A 14,667-nucleotide genomic window follows, 5' to 3' on the forward strand; every position below is an offset into this window, starting at 1 on the left:
TCTGAGTTGACAACCCTACTTCCTTCTTTAAATATAAAGGAAGTCGGCAATTTGGGTCACAGAGGTACTGGATGAAGAAATCTTCCGACTCTTGCACCACTTACGAAAGTGATTTCCCCTTCCCACTTCGCCTGGTACACCTTAATAGTCGAGGCTCTTCTTGCTCCGGCCACAGCTCTGGCCGCTCTAGAAAACCCCCTCACTCTGACAAGTCTTTCGATAGTCTGAAAGCAGTCAGACCCAGAGCGAGGGTGTTCTTGTGGTACCTGTTTGAAGTGAGGCTGTTTGAGTAGATCTACTCTTGCTGGAAGTGTTCTTGGTACATCTACTGTCCATTCCAGTACCTCTGTGAACCAATCTCGGGCCGGCGTATAGGGAGCTATGAGAGTCATTCTCGTCCCTTGACTCTCCCTGAATTTCTTCAAAACCTTTCCTAATATCTTGAACGGGGGAAAGGCCGTACCACGTCTAGCCCCGTCCAATCTAGAAGAAAGGCGTCTACTGCGACTGCTTGACGGTCTGGGACTGGAGAGCAATAAGTCGTCAATCGCTTTGTCATTGCGGTCGCAAACAAGGTCCACCACTGGACGACCCCATAATTTCCACAGACTCTGGCATACTTCTAGATGAGAGTCCATTCTGTTGACAGAAGTTGACCTTCCCTGCTCAACAGGTCCGCTCTCACTTCTTCTCCCTTGAATGAACCTGGTGAGAAGGGTTACGTTTTCCTTCTCTGCCCATAGAAGGATCTCCTCCGCCAACTTGCAAAGAGAGACTGAATGCGTTCCCCCTTGCTTGCGGATGTACGCCAGAGCTGTGGTATTGTCCGCGTTGACCTGCACCGCCTTGTTGGCGGATCACCCGCGTTGAACTCTTTCAAAGCCAAGAAAATCGCCATCAGTTCCTTCCTGTTTATATGCCAAGACGCTTCCTCCTTGCTCCAGCGACCTGACACTCTTGAGGGCCGAGAGTCTCCCTCCCCAGCCTGCGTCCGACGCGTCTGAAAAAAACAATACAAGGTCTGGGTTCTTCTGCTGGAGCGATGCTCCCTCCGCTAAACTTCCCCGGAGTTAGCCACCAAAGTAATTCCTCTTTGATCTTGCGAGGAATTCGAAACAGGAAGGAATCCGGTTGCGATTTCTTGGCCAGACTTGGTTCAAAAATGGATTTTGACGTAAGGAAAAATCTATTTCTGGGCGATTGGCTCGTGTCGCCAGCGAAATATCCTTTAATCTATTATTTCTAGGGTAAATGTACTAAACACATACCAGAGAATAAATAAAATAAAGAAAAAGGTCAGTATAACTGACTCGCTCACCCTCTAGGAGGGTGTCGGTATGAACACTAGGCGAGTGAGACCACTACCACGAGCCAAATGCCAATAGAAATCTCCCACTACAAAACCCTCCAAGAGGGGAGCCGTCCCACAGAGAGAGCAGCTCGTACTACTACTACTCCATCCCATGCTGCCGACTGCTGCGCCTCTGGTGGCCATCCTGAAGTTAGCAGACAATCTTGAGCGAAGGGAGTGGGTAGGGTGGGATTTCGCTGGCGACACGAGCAATCGCCCAGAAATAGATTTTTCCTTACGTCAAAATCCTTTTCTTTTTCTGGCTCAGCTCGTGTCGCTGCGCGAAATCGTACCAGAGAAACAGCACAAGATTGTAAATAAAGTAAACAAGTAATATAATAAAACAAAATAGGTCTCAAATAAAAGATAAAATATAAATGAATGAATATAATTGCTAAAAAGATACAAATACACAGTAAAATTAAAACTATGCTTAAATTACCCTTAAAAAACTAATTATGTTTAATAAACCATAAGGTAATTTACATATATATATAGGTACCATGATTACCGTATCATGAATGAAATCTGTGTAACAAAATGTATCAAAGAAACAATAGCAATTATATAAAAATACATAAATACGTTGAGCAATCACAAAAATAACTATCAGGAATGTATATGACTTAATATACAAAACCCGTAACCATTGTAAAATGATGAATCCCCTAGCATAAAAATAAGGGGTTAACATCTATGATCATCATTGTAATCATCTGTGAGTGTCCCTAACCAGACAAAAGGGGCACTATACAATCATAAAGCAGCTAAGACACAAGGTGAATGCTAATGAACAAGGTAGGAATAGACGAACTTTGTTGGGTGAGGCAGGTAGAAAGGAGGACTGAATCTTCTACTACAATTTAGCTAGAGTCAGGGGAAACTATGTTACCCGCTGCTACTGCTGGGAATTTCAGAGCTTCCAAGGACTTAAGGTAGTGACGTTTGAAAACACTGTCGGCGATTTCCAACCGGTATACTTTTTTCAAATCATCAAAGTTCATATGTTTGGAAGTAATTAATTGAGGTGGCTACTGCCCTGACATCATGTGCTTTTTGGGAAAGAGTCAGGATTGGCTTGTTTTGATAAAGTACAGGATTTGTTGCCTGATGTCCTTTAATGGATAAAGTACCACCTTTTTCCCCTCTTAAACCCCCGAGGGGCCCCACCGATGAAGATGAGGAGGTCCTGGATAGAAAGGCTCGTAAGGTTGAAACTGGACAAAGGAAACATCTTTGTGGAAGGGGTAGTACCTTCCAAGGTTCCCACCTCATCAAAGGATCTTCATTCTTTGCTAAAAAGCTACGTTCCGGAGAAAGTAGTACTTCCCACCCCTTGTGGGGGGAAGGAATTGAATATGATCCGGATCTCTGGATAAAAGCCGACAGTTCTGAAATTCTTGCTCCTGAAGCTAGGCTTAATAAAAATAGGTTTTCCTTAGGAGCATCATAAACGAGCATGTGTCATTATCGGTTTCGGAAGCCAGTTTAGAACATCGTTTAAGAACCATGAAACTGACGTTAGGCTCACAGAAGGCCTAAGTCTAGCACATGCCTTAGGAATAGACGAGAAGTAGGTATCCGTCAAGTCTATGTTAAATCCAAATTGAAATATCTTTTTCAATGCTGACTTGTTAGTCGTAATCGTGCTAGCTGCTAAACCTTTTCAAATAAGGATCTGAAGAAAGGATATAGCAGAATTAACTGTCATGATTCTGATCTCTGACTCTCTCAGGAAGGTTGCTAACTTTTTGACAGCAGCATCATACTGCCTCAAAGTTGAATCCCTTTTATCGGATTCCAGGAAGAGAATATTCTGAGGGTCAATATTCGCATCTCTTTTTGCCACAAACTTCATGAATCCATAAAGTTAGGGTTTTGAGAATCCCTGAGGAAGCGAACACAGTCTTCGTTTGTACTGACTGGGTGAGAGCTTGGGACTGGGGATCCGAAGGGGACGAAAGCCCAGTTCCAGAATCAGGGGGTACCAATGCTCTTCGGCCAGTCTGGGGCTACTAGAGCCACTTGACCCTTGAATGTCCTGAGTTTGTCCAATACTTTCATAAGGAGATTCACTGGAGGGAAGACGTAAATCTTCCCCCAGTTGTTTCCAGTCTAGAGCTAGGGCGTCCGTGGCGTAAGCCAGAGGGTCCAGGTTGGGGGCTACATAACACGGTAGTTTGTGGTTCGCTTGGGATGCGAAGAGATCCACCTGAAGCCCTGGGACTCTTTGAAGGATCCATTGGAACGAACTGTCGTCTAGTGACCATTCCGACTCTAGGGGTACTGATCGGGATAGGGCGTCTGCTATGACGTTTCATCAACTCCTGTAGGGTGCTTACTGTTGGGTAGGAGGAAAGATGCCAACTGAATTTGTCTGCCAGGGAGAAGATGGCTATCATGACGTGATTTAGATGACGTGACTTGGAGCCTCCTCTGTTTATGCAATGTACTACCACTGCGCTGTCCAGGACTAGCTTTATGTGGGAGTACTTTGGTGGGAGTAATCTTTTCAGAGTCAAGAACACTGCCATTGCCTCCAGTACGTTTATATGAAACTGACGGAACTGAGGTGACCAAATCCCTTGAACCTTTTTGACTTGGGAGTACCCTCCCCAGCCGCTTAAGGACGCGTCTGTGTGGATGGTGATCCCTGGTGGAGGGAACTGAAGGGGTACTGACACTGATAGATTCTTGACTTTTGCCCACGGTCGAAGCCGATTCTTTAGAATCAGAGGCACTGAGGATAGCTTGTCCTGGACCTGACATTTGCTCGTGAGCGCCAGATCTGGTTAGGTCTTTCAGTTGGCTTTCATCAAGATGTTCGTTACTGATGCAAAACTGGAGAGAGCCGAGGATCCGTTTCCTGAGCTCTCCTGGATGCTAGTTTGTGATTTAGAAATTGCTTGACTGACTTCGCTATTTCTTTCCTTTTGGTAGATGGAAATCGACAGAGTGTGTGAGGATAGATTCCATTGAATGCCTAGCCACTGAAAGTTTGACTCTGGAGTGAGTCTCGACTGGATTTGTTTATCTTGAATCCTAGATATTCTAGGAACTGGATCACTTTCAGTGTGGCCTTGTTGCATTCTTCGACTGATGGGGCCCAGATCAACCAATCGTCGAGATACGCCACTACCATAATCCCTTGCGCTCTGAGCTGTGCACTACTCACTTCCGCTAGCTTCGTGAACACCCTGGGTGCCACGTTGAGCCCGAATGGAACTACCTTGAAGGAGAATGTCTGGTCCCCTATCTTGAATCCCAGATATGGACGGAAGTGTCTTGCAATAGGGATATGATAGTAGGCGTCTGTAAGATCGATAGAGGTGGTGACGGTGCCCCACGGTGGAAGTAAGGTCCGCACCTGTGAGATCGTGAGCATCTTGAACTTGTCGCAGCGGATGGCTAAGTTTAAGCGGGACAAGTCTAAGATTACCCTTCTTTTGTTTGAGCCTTTCTTTGGCACGCTGAACAAGCGACCTTGAAATTTTAACCTCTTGACTTTGGCTATAGCTCCTTTCTGAAGGAGGTCCTCTGCGTACTCTGTCAATTCTTTGGAAGGAAGTTGACGGAAAGGTCTGGCTGGAGGTGGGTTCGTCAACCAGCTCCAACCCAGCCCTTTTGACACTATGCTCTGAGCCCACTGGCTGAAGTTCCACCGGTGGCGAAAGTGAAACAGCCTCCCTCCTACCTGAAGTTCTTCATTGGTTCTGGTAAACCACCATCGGCCTCCTCTGAAGTGCTTTCCCCATATTGAAGGGGCCTCCCGATCCTCTCCCACGAAAGGACCGCTTACCTCTGCCTCCCTTGCCCGAGCGGTCATACTTCTGAGAAGCTTGACTCTCGAAGGCTTGAGTTGTAAGCTGGAGAGATGGCGTATGAGGTGGAGGGTTGAGGCTGAGGGGATATCACATAAATAGGCTGTGATTGACCTTTAGACGTGGAGGGTTGGGCTGTCTGCACTAACGGCACTGCTGGAACTTGTTGAGGAAAGCGCGGTTTGCTTCTTTGGTAAGGTGGAAACGTCTGGGTTTCCTTTGTCCCTTACCTTTAGGTGTCAGGTCTGCCTCCTCCTAGCCGTAAGACCCCACGGGTCTTTAAGGCTCTGGTTCAAACCTCGTAGCCTCTGCCTGTACTTCCTTAACCATAGCCTCTGGGAAGAGATCTGCGCCCCAGATGTTAGAAGAGAGTAACCTATTCGGTTCATGTCGAATGGTTGCCTCTAGCAGGACATGCTTCCTACAATTCGTCCTAGCAGTGGCAAACTCGAACATATCTGACTGCACCGTTTGAGTCAGGGCTTTGGTCATAAGCTTAAAAATTGGTTCTGAACCATAAGCCATGGTTGCTACCTCAGACATAGCCATCGAGTTGATTGATCTGGCTAGTCGTGATTTTGAGTCAAATTCAGCCTGAATAAGGACTATCTGGGAGCCGGGTGGGTAGCTTTTCACCAAACTGCTCCATAGCACAGTCAGGTTTGAGTTTGCCAGCTGAGAATGTATTTGGCAAGTCTTCCCACAATTCTCCGATTGAAGGGAGCAACGGAGATGTGGGATCTGCTTCTTTACAATGAGGCATGGGTTCCCCCTTCTGAGCTGCTGAGATGGTCGACCTTGCTATCTTGGTTAGGAACGGGAGCGGGGGAGGTACTCTCATCCATTGTGAAAATGGTAAAGGGACTTTTAAATGGTTGTATCTTGGTGTTCGAACAATCCATGTCCTCTAAACATCTGAGCCATTCTCGCTGAGCCTGGTCTCGAGAATAGAGGACTGTCTCCTTTGGTACCCTATCGTCCCGAACCATAGCCGAAGGCGTGAGCCTTGCGTAGCCTATGAAAGGAGGCTGTAGGCCTTCCGGGTAGAACTCGAAGTCCTCTATTCTTCGAGTTCCAAACTCCGGTATGGAGATGAGACCATCCTGGAAGGGGGCGTATGACGCTACTCTCCAAGGATTGTTCATGGAGAAAGCGGGCAGCGAGTCATACGGGGGAAGCTGAGATCCACTAGTGTTGGAGGTTGAGGGAGAGGCTAGAGGGGCTTCTCTTAGGCCGGCTATAATAGAATCCTGAGAAGTGATCCTGTCGACAAAAAAGGCGAGATATCATTTGTTCCATACTACTCTTAAGGGACCCCACTAGGTCGCCCACCTGTTGCAACAGGCCAGCATTGGAGTCCAAAGCCGGAGCTGCTGCGGAGGTGGAGGGTAGGCTCTGAATAGGAACCAAAGGTAGTGGAACTGGTGATACTGCCGGGGTGCGAGATCTCTCCTTGGGTTTACTTTTCGAGGACTTAGAGCCGGAGCTAGACCCTTTAGACCTGTCTGGGCCGGGATTACGAGCCGGAGACTTACGCGAGGAAGAAGACGAGGACGTCTTCTTCGAAGACGATGACGTCTTAGTCAAGGTCATTACTTTAGACTTGATCTTAGGTCTAACGAAGCCTCAGGAGGAGGTATACAATTCATCACCCGTAAAGCCTTGGAAGGATGGAGAGGTTGCAGGGGTAAAGAAAGACAGTCAAACCCAAGGGCGACCCTTGTACCTGCATTACTTACACTCGACCAACAGGTCGTCTATACCTACCATCGGTTCAACATTAATATCCAGGGTTGCGACATCCGTGGAGATATCCTGGTCTTGTTCAGTTAAGGAGGCCGCCAGCTGTTGTTGGATGAAGGCAATAGACGGGTCCGCCTCTACCGGGTCGACGTACCCTGTCGCCTTGCCTCCGGGAAAGATTAATAATGCTAATCGCTTCTCAAGTATGTAGGGCTGACCCTTGGCGGCGTTCGTTCTTGCCAAAACCTCCGACCAGGCCCGCAGGGTAGCCAGTGCTGTATCCCTTACTGCCGGAGCCTGTAAGAGAGGGCGTATTTTAGATTTAAGAATCACTTAAACTAAAAACTTAGAGTATAACTTAAACTAGATGCCTTAAGTTAAAGTAAATGATGAAAACTTAAGTACTAAAAGAAGCGGAGCAGCTACTGGAGATGGAATACTTACGCCTTCCAAAAGCTGGCTCACCAGATCGTAACATATGGTACACGTCTCATGGTACCAGACCTGGATGTCCCCGTGCGGAGTCGCGCATGGAGCATGGGACCGGCAAACTTCGTGTCCACAGGGGTCCTGAAGTGTAGCGGAACATCCCGGATGCTCACAGTTGGTGGCCTGTAAGTGGGAAGACACATGAGTATCTTAAAGGGGTATCACTTACAGACTAAAGGACAAAAGAACTCCGTTACATGCCGGAGCTCGGAAAAAATTTGGGCATAACCCCTCCCTGCATTGCCTGAATAGGCTATAATCCCGGAGAGATCCGGTAAAATATGAAAGGGAGGGGGGGGATGGTTTAAGATACTTAAGATAAACTTAAAGATAACTTAAACCTAAACACAAGCGAACCGGACTAGGTCCAGTTGAAGCGGAGTGTAGAAACTCAGCAAAACGGTAAGGTTAGTAGAGACCTACTGTATGCACCGGTCCATCTATTGGGTGGACTATCTCCTTCCGCTGGATACCAGGACTCCGATAGGGAGGAGCTCTAGTAAGGAGGGAAGGGCGAGAGGACATAACAGGCTCACGAGCTAGCCCGGAGCACGACAAGGGCAGTAACGGAGGGGGGGAAAGGCCAGGGCCCCCACAACGTACCACACGGCCGGACCGGAACCGAGAAGCGGAGAGGTCGGAACCAGTCTGGGTCTGTCCGACTCCCTAGCCCCTCCGGTGGAGGGGAGAGGGGGAGGCAGGCTCGGGTATGTGGGGCGAGCATGGACAGACCGACCCACCCCCGCCCGACTCTATGGAAGAGCGGGATAGGGGGGGGGAGGGGACTGGGCAGGCGTCTGGCTGTCCCGTGATCACGCAGTGACCACGAGGCGGTAAACTGAGATACGGTAACCAAGCCTAGGCCAACCAACTGATCAGAGAGAAGCTATCGGGAAGCAACCTGAACTGAAAGCGGTAGCATATAGGCCCACCCATGGCTAAAAACCAAACTGATCATGAGAGAAGCTATGTGGAAGCAACCGAACTGATCAGCGGTAGAATAGGCTCTACGAGCCGGGACCTAGGCTAAGCCAGACGCCAAACTAACCTAACAATGACAAAATATATATAAATAAAATAAAAATGAAAGAAAGAAGGTAAAATAGCAGGAGAAAAAATCCAGGAGTGTACGACTAACCCGAAGGCAAGTCTACATCAAAGCTAGTCAGGGGCCGATACTAAGAACCTGGACTAGGGTCCTGGATAAGAAAAAGCCTACATAAGGTGATATACATGCATGCATGACAACCTGAGTAGACCTTAAATTAAATAACGCGGATAATCAAAATAGAGCGTAAATGAAAAAGGGATGTTCTAGGTATGGGAGACCAAGAACGAACCCATCACGCGGCAGGACCATGCTGCCATGCTTCCGACCCCGAGAACGTATTTATACCTAAAAAACGGCAAATACTGTCTCAGGGACGGAAAAAACCAACTAACCGTAAATACTGAGTACTTAACTTAGCTGCTGCAATAGCTGCACGCTCCATTATCGAAAATCCGAAGAAAGGGCACAAATACACGGAGAGAAAAATAACACTTGTGACTCGTGCGAGCTAACTGAAAAGGATGACCACCAGAGGCGCAGCAGTCGGCAGCATGGGATGGAGTAGTAGTAGTACGAGCTGCTCTCTCTGTGGGACGGCTCCCCTCTTGGAGGGTTTTGTAGTGGGAGATTTCTATTGGCATTTGGCTCGTGGTAGTGGTCTCACTCGCCTAGTGTTCATACCGACACCCTCCTAGAGGGTGAGCGAGTCAGTTATACTGACCTTTTTCTTTATTTTATTTATTCTCTGGTATGTGTTAGCCTAACATTTACCCTAGAAATAATAGATTAAAGGATATTTCGCGCAGCGACACGAGCTGAGCCCAGAAAAATATTTGCAAGGGTCTCATGTGAAGCCTTCCTAGAGAAATGAACCGTTCCAGTGACGAGAGAGTCCCCATAAGCTCATCCACTCTCGTGCAGAACATTGTTCTTTCTCTAGAAAGGCTTGTACTTTCCGGATGCACTGAGCTTGCCTGTCGGGAGAGGTGGAAAAGCCCGAAAAAGTCGCTGAGGAAATCAGAATCCCCAAATAAACTAGCTCCTGATTGGGGATCAGATTCGATTTTCTAAGTCACCATCAGCCCTAATTCGTTCGTTAATGCCAACGTCATTTCTAAGTCCTCCAGACATTGTCTTCTTGATTGGGCTCTTATGAGCCAATCGTCTAGGTATAGAGACACTCTTATCCCTAGTTAATATGTAGCCACTTCGCCACGCTTGACATCACTCTTGTAAAAAAACTTGTGGGCTGTGCACAGTCCGAAGCAGAGGCTTTGACTGAAAGACCCTGTTCTGGATCACAAATCTTAAGTACTTCCTGGATTCTGCAGGAATTGGGATATGAAAATATGCGTCTTGAAGGTCCAGGGTAACCATCCAGTTCCCCTGGACGTACCGCTGCCAGTACTGAATCGTCTTCTCCATAGTAAATTTGTCTTCTCCACAAATAAGTTGAGTTGACTTACGTCCAGTACTGGTCTCCATCCCCCCGAGGATTTTCGCTACTAAAAAAGAAAAGCCGGGTTGTAAAATCCCGGGATAAGTGATCCAGAACAGGTTCTATTGCTCCTTTCCTGGGAGCATAGAAAGTACTTGCTCTTGTAGTGCTTCTTGTTTCCCTGGATCGCTGTAGTGAGCTCCAAGCTCTCTTGGCGATGTCGAAAGAGGTGGTTCTTCAGAAAAGGGATCTTGTAACCTTCCTTGGCTACCGTGACGACCCAAGGATCTGCTCCCTTTTCTTGCCAAATCTCCCAAAACTTCTGGAGTCTGGCCCCAACTGATGTCTGAAGGACTCGTTCTTCATTGTTTATTACTGGGTTTCGAACCCCTCTTGGAAGGAGCTCTTCTTCCTCTGAAGGAAGGACGAGAAAAGGACTTGCCTCGAAAGGGCTGACTAGCCTTGTCTTGACTCCTTAGGTGTCTTCTTAACCACTTTGGTGGGTAAAAATTTCCTTACCGAAGACGTTAAAGGTCCTGCGTCGCCTTCTGAGTCAGGGAAAGCGAAATATCCTTGATAAGATCCGAAGGAAATAACTGATCCGAGAGTGGGGAAAAAAACCAATTTGGATTTCTGAGCGTTAGAAACGCCCTTTGCAGCAAAAGAGCACAGGATGACCTCTTCTTTAAAACTCCTGCGGTGAAAAGCGAAGCTAACTCATTCGCCCCATCCTTAGGGCTTTGTCCATGCAGGACATATACTGCTTGGAAGAAGCGAAGCAGTTGATTCCTTATCTTCCACGGTTCGTCCCAGAGCCCCCAAGGACCAATCAAGAAAATTGAAAACTCGAATGTCCGGAAAATACCTTTCAAGAGATGATCTAACTCTGATGACGTCCACCAAACTTTAGCCGAATTCAAAGCATGTCTGCGGGAACTGTCAACAATGTTGGAAAAATCCCCCTGGGAGGAGGCAGGAACTCCCAGGCCGAGACTTTCCCCCCCCCGTCGCATACCAGATTTCGAACTTCGATCCAATTTGGCTGGAGGGAAGGAGAAAGAAGTCTTGCCCGCTTCCCCATCTTTTCTTTAACACGTATCGATCCTTTGAAGAGCCTTCTAGCTGTAATTGAAAGCTTCATCTTCAAAAACGATGATTCTTCGCGTGTTTATTCTTGGAGAATTGGAGAAAGGGGTGACATCGGAGCTGAAGGCTGAAAATTCCCCTTCAAAAACTGACAGAAGGCAATCAGTTAACTTCTTGTAGTCTGAAGAAGGTGCTTCACCATCTTTCTCTTCTTCAGACGCTAAGTCTCCATCCTCCTCTTCTGCCGAAGAAACATCTTGTAATCCAAGGTCTTGCTGCTGAACATCTTCTCTAACCTCTCGGGAAGGAAGAAGGCTCCTGCCGCCTGCGTCCTTCTGAGATACGTCGACCAAACGTGAATCCGCTCCGAGATTGCGTCCTGCGTCCTGTCCGGTAACTTGCGTCCTACACGAGAATCCGAAGTGCGATGAGGAGGAGGCAAACAATCATGCGTCCTTTTGGAGGACTTGACGGGGAGAGACGCGTCCTTACGTCTCGTAGGAGGATGTTTCGTTGCTTCCCACGATTTAACTAGATCGGCTAACCTTCCTTGCATCTCTTTAAGAAAGTCCTTAGTCTCTGTTTCCTGACGGGATGCCTGAGCATGCAGGGAACGAAGACGAGAAGCTCGAACCTGAGGTCTACGAGAAGGAGATACAGGAGAAACTGCCCAGGATGCAGAAGGAGGGCTCCTATCAGGTGAAACCGCCGTCTAAATGAAGTCTTGCGTCCTGCCTTGAACGAAAAGTTCTCCTCCTTTTAACCAGGAACCACGTCTTCATCGTCACTAGATGAGAAAATCGGGGCTACTCCACCGCTCTTGAGCGTCAAGTTCATCCTGAGATGACGTAGGTCTATGCGTCCTCTTTTCAGCGGACGCGATTCTTCCGCATAAACGTCCGCATACCTGCCTGGAGCCAGAAGACCTATCGGTAGAAGAAAAAACAACTTCCCAGTTTGTCGCCCCTTTTCTATAGGCGCACTGCTGCAGCCTGGGACGCAAGGCAAGGACTGCCATGAAAGGGACGACTGAATCTAAGTAAGGGAACCCCTCTCGCCTCCCTTGCGACTGTCGACATGCCTTCTCCCTTGGGTCTGGGAGCTTGGCAGAGGCCTAGGTCTAGGAGCACGAGAGAGACGATCACCGCCCCCGCCCCCTCCACTACACTGACACTCTCAAAAGTACCCACTTTTGTCTGTAAGACGCTGAATTCTGATCGCCCATTGACGCAAGGGCGGCAAAAACTTTCACATAATTAGGATCCTCAGAAACAGCAGCAGGCGCAGGAGAAACCTGATGAGAATAAACTACAACTTCTCACTTGGGAAGGAGGGGGATAAAAAGAAAAAATAACAGAATCATTCAAGGCCTTAACTAGAAAGAGCCTTTGACCTCTCACTCCGAGATACCGATCTCCTTACTCTATCCTTTTCTAGTCTCTCAACATATTTAGTGAAAGTCTTCCATTCCTTCTCATTTAAACAACTTTCACACTTCATACATCTATTATCCCCAAAAGTACACACCCTCTCTACAACTTCTTACATACTGTGTGAGGTCTACCGAGGGCTTTCGGCAGTCTCACCTTGCACCCTTCTTTCCACACACACTCTAAATACTAAACCAGAATCAGACATTATAGAAATTCCAAACGCGATTGCCAATCCAACCTTTCCAATACGATACCCAATAATCCATCAAAGTACAGCGAAAGTCAGCTAACGAGTTCGAAATTCTAGCGGGACCCCAACAACGATGTTGCCGGTTCGGCTGGCAGGAAAAAATCTGATGAAAATGGGAATGATTCCGAGCACCAGCGCCACGGGAACACGGGGTGGTGGCGATCACATGAACTACCAGTGATCTAGCGGTTGCCGCGAGTTTTGAAAATTCTGCCAGTGCGAAACAGAGAATATAGCTATATATATACCTGCCAGGTAAGTGTCATACATGAAATGTTATATTTACTGGTTCACACTTACTATACATTTAACTTAGTCATGACCTACATGAAAGAAAAAGTACGACCTGGCACCTGAGGCTAGGTTAGGTTAAGTTCCATCCTCATTGTTGGCGGTGTAACCTCTTTGTTTTTTGTAGCCTAGTGTTTTGTGATTGACCCTGACTATAGGCATTGATTGTGTTCTTTATCTGACAGATTATCATATGGTTTATGCATTTTATACACTCCTGTTGGAATCATATTCTTGCTTTTCATTTTAAACCCACCCTAAAACCTTCATTTCCTCCTGGCGTTAGGGCTATTTGGCCAGAAATTAAATATCATAGTAGTACAAAATGGGGTAGTCTAGCTAATAACCCTCCGTATCAGGTATTTCACTGGAAATTACAGTTTTCTACAGTATTTGGGTTGCTTATTAAGAATTAAGTTATTCTTTGGGGGGTCGACTGTAATTAATCCTCAGGGGCCAGTACTAAGTACGGCGAAATACATTTGACATCCCAATCCCTAATGGCTTTCGTATTTGCGGGACTGTTCCTTGCAGTCTGTGCGGAGTTATTGCCTAGAATTACCCCGTTCCTTGCAGTTATTGCCTAGAATTACCCCGTTCCTTGCAGTTATTGCCTAAAATTACCCAGTTCCTCGCAGTTATTGCCTAGAATTACCCCGTTCTTGCAGTTATTGCCTAGAATTACCCAAAATGGGCCCTAGCTCTTGCATGACCCAGGTTGACCTAAGCACTAAACTGATTTGATTTAGAAAGCTCACATTAGATAACTCTCATGACCAGCTCAGGATTAGCTATTTAGCCTCTGCAAAATTGGTGCCAGTAAAGATGAGCGTAATCTCTGACTGTGCTTATTTGATTAGATTGACTGATTATGAAATTCAGGTCTTGAGGACCAAGCGCCGGAACCTATGAGGATTATTCAGCGCCCTAATGAAAATGAAATATATAAATTAGTGATTAATTATGAATAAGTGAATGATACCAGTGTGCAAAAATTAGTATGATAAATTATGAATAATTGAATGATACCAGTGTGCAAAATATGAACGTAAGAAATGAAGAATGATTGGAGCATTTTGAACAATTCATTCGACATGGGTTACCTAAGTACTAGCTGCTAGGTATACCTATCCCCCATTCCTCTTCCTGTCTAGATAAGACTTCTATTGGTGACTTTGTCTTGTAAATACGATTCAAATTAATATCAATTTAGAGCCATTGCATTGTTAGGCTACTAGTAGTAAAGGTTAAATGAAGGCAGGCAGGATAACCTACCCTTGGCAACGACACGCCATTCTTAACCATATCACACTCGAAAGGCAAAAATAAATCCAACTCTTAAATTATACTATATAACAATCAAATCTCCTTACAGTTAATAAACTATAAGACTGTTTTACCTTATTCCAAGGCCAAAACACTTTCCACAATTGCCAGCGACCCGTCAAAGAACATAAAAACGAAAGCAGAAGTCAAACGTCAATACTTGACAGCTGAGTTGACTGTAGAGTTTGGGGGTGTTACCTATGGTACGGCTCACCTTTGAAGCCTCGTCTTCTTCTTAACCCAGTCGTTTTTATTGATTTCTCGTCTCTTCTTTCATACTTGCCGTATATACACGTTTATCCTTTATTTTTTCATCATCATCTTTAGATAGCCTCTAGCATGCAAGAATATCCTTATGGACTTTTTAAAACAGGTTTTTCAATGCTGG

At 46.5% G+C, this 14,667-nt stretch overlaps 1 protein-coding gene across 1 annotated transcript in view; it reads right to left on the bottom strand.

Moving 5' to 3' along the window:
* LOC135211773 (BLOC-1-related complex subunit 8-like) overlaps positions 1 to 14,455 on the bottom strand; it is a 91,660-nt gene extending 77,205 nt beyond the window's left edge. Inside the window, exon 1 of the mRNA XM_064244986.1 lies at positions 14,354 to 14,455. The gene's annotated coding sequence lies outside the window, so the exon portion shown is untranslated. The remainder of the gene's footprint in view (positions 1 to 14,353) is intronic.
* Between the last annotated feature and the right edge of the window lie 212 nt (positions 14,456 to 14,667).

This window comes from Macrobrachium nipponense, chromosome 40 (assembly GCF_015104395.2).
Source record: "Macrobrachium nipponense isolate FS-2020 chromosome 40, ASM1510439v2, whole genome shotgun sequence".
NCBI lineage: Eukaryota > Metazoa > Arthropoda > Malacostraca > Decapoda > Palaemonidae > Macrobrachium > Macrobrachium nipponense.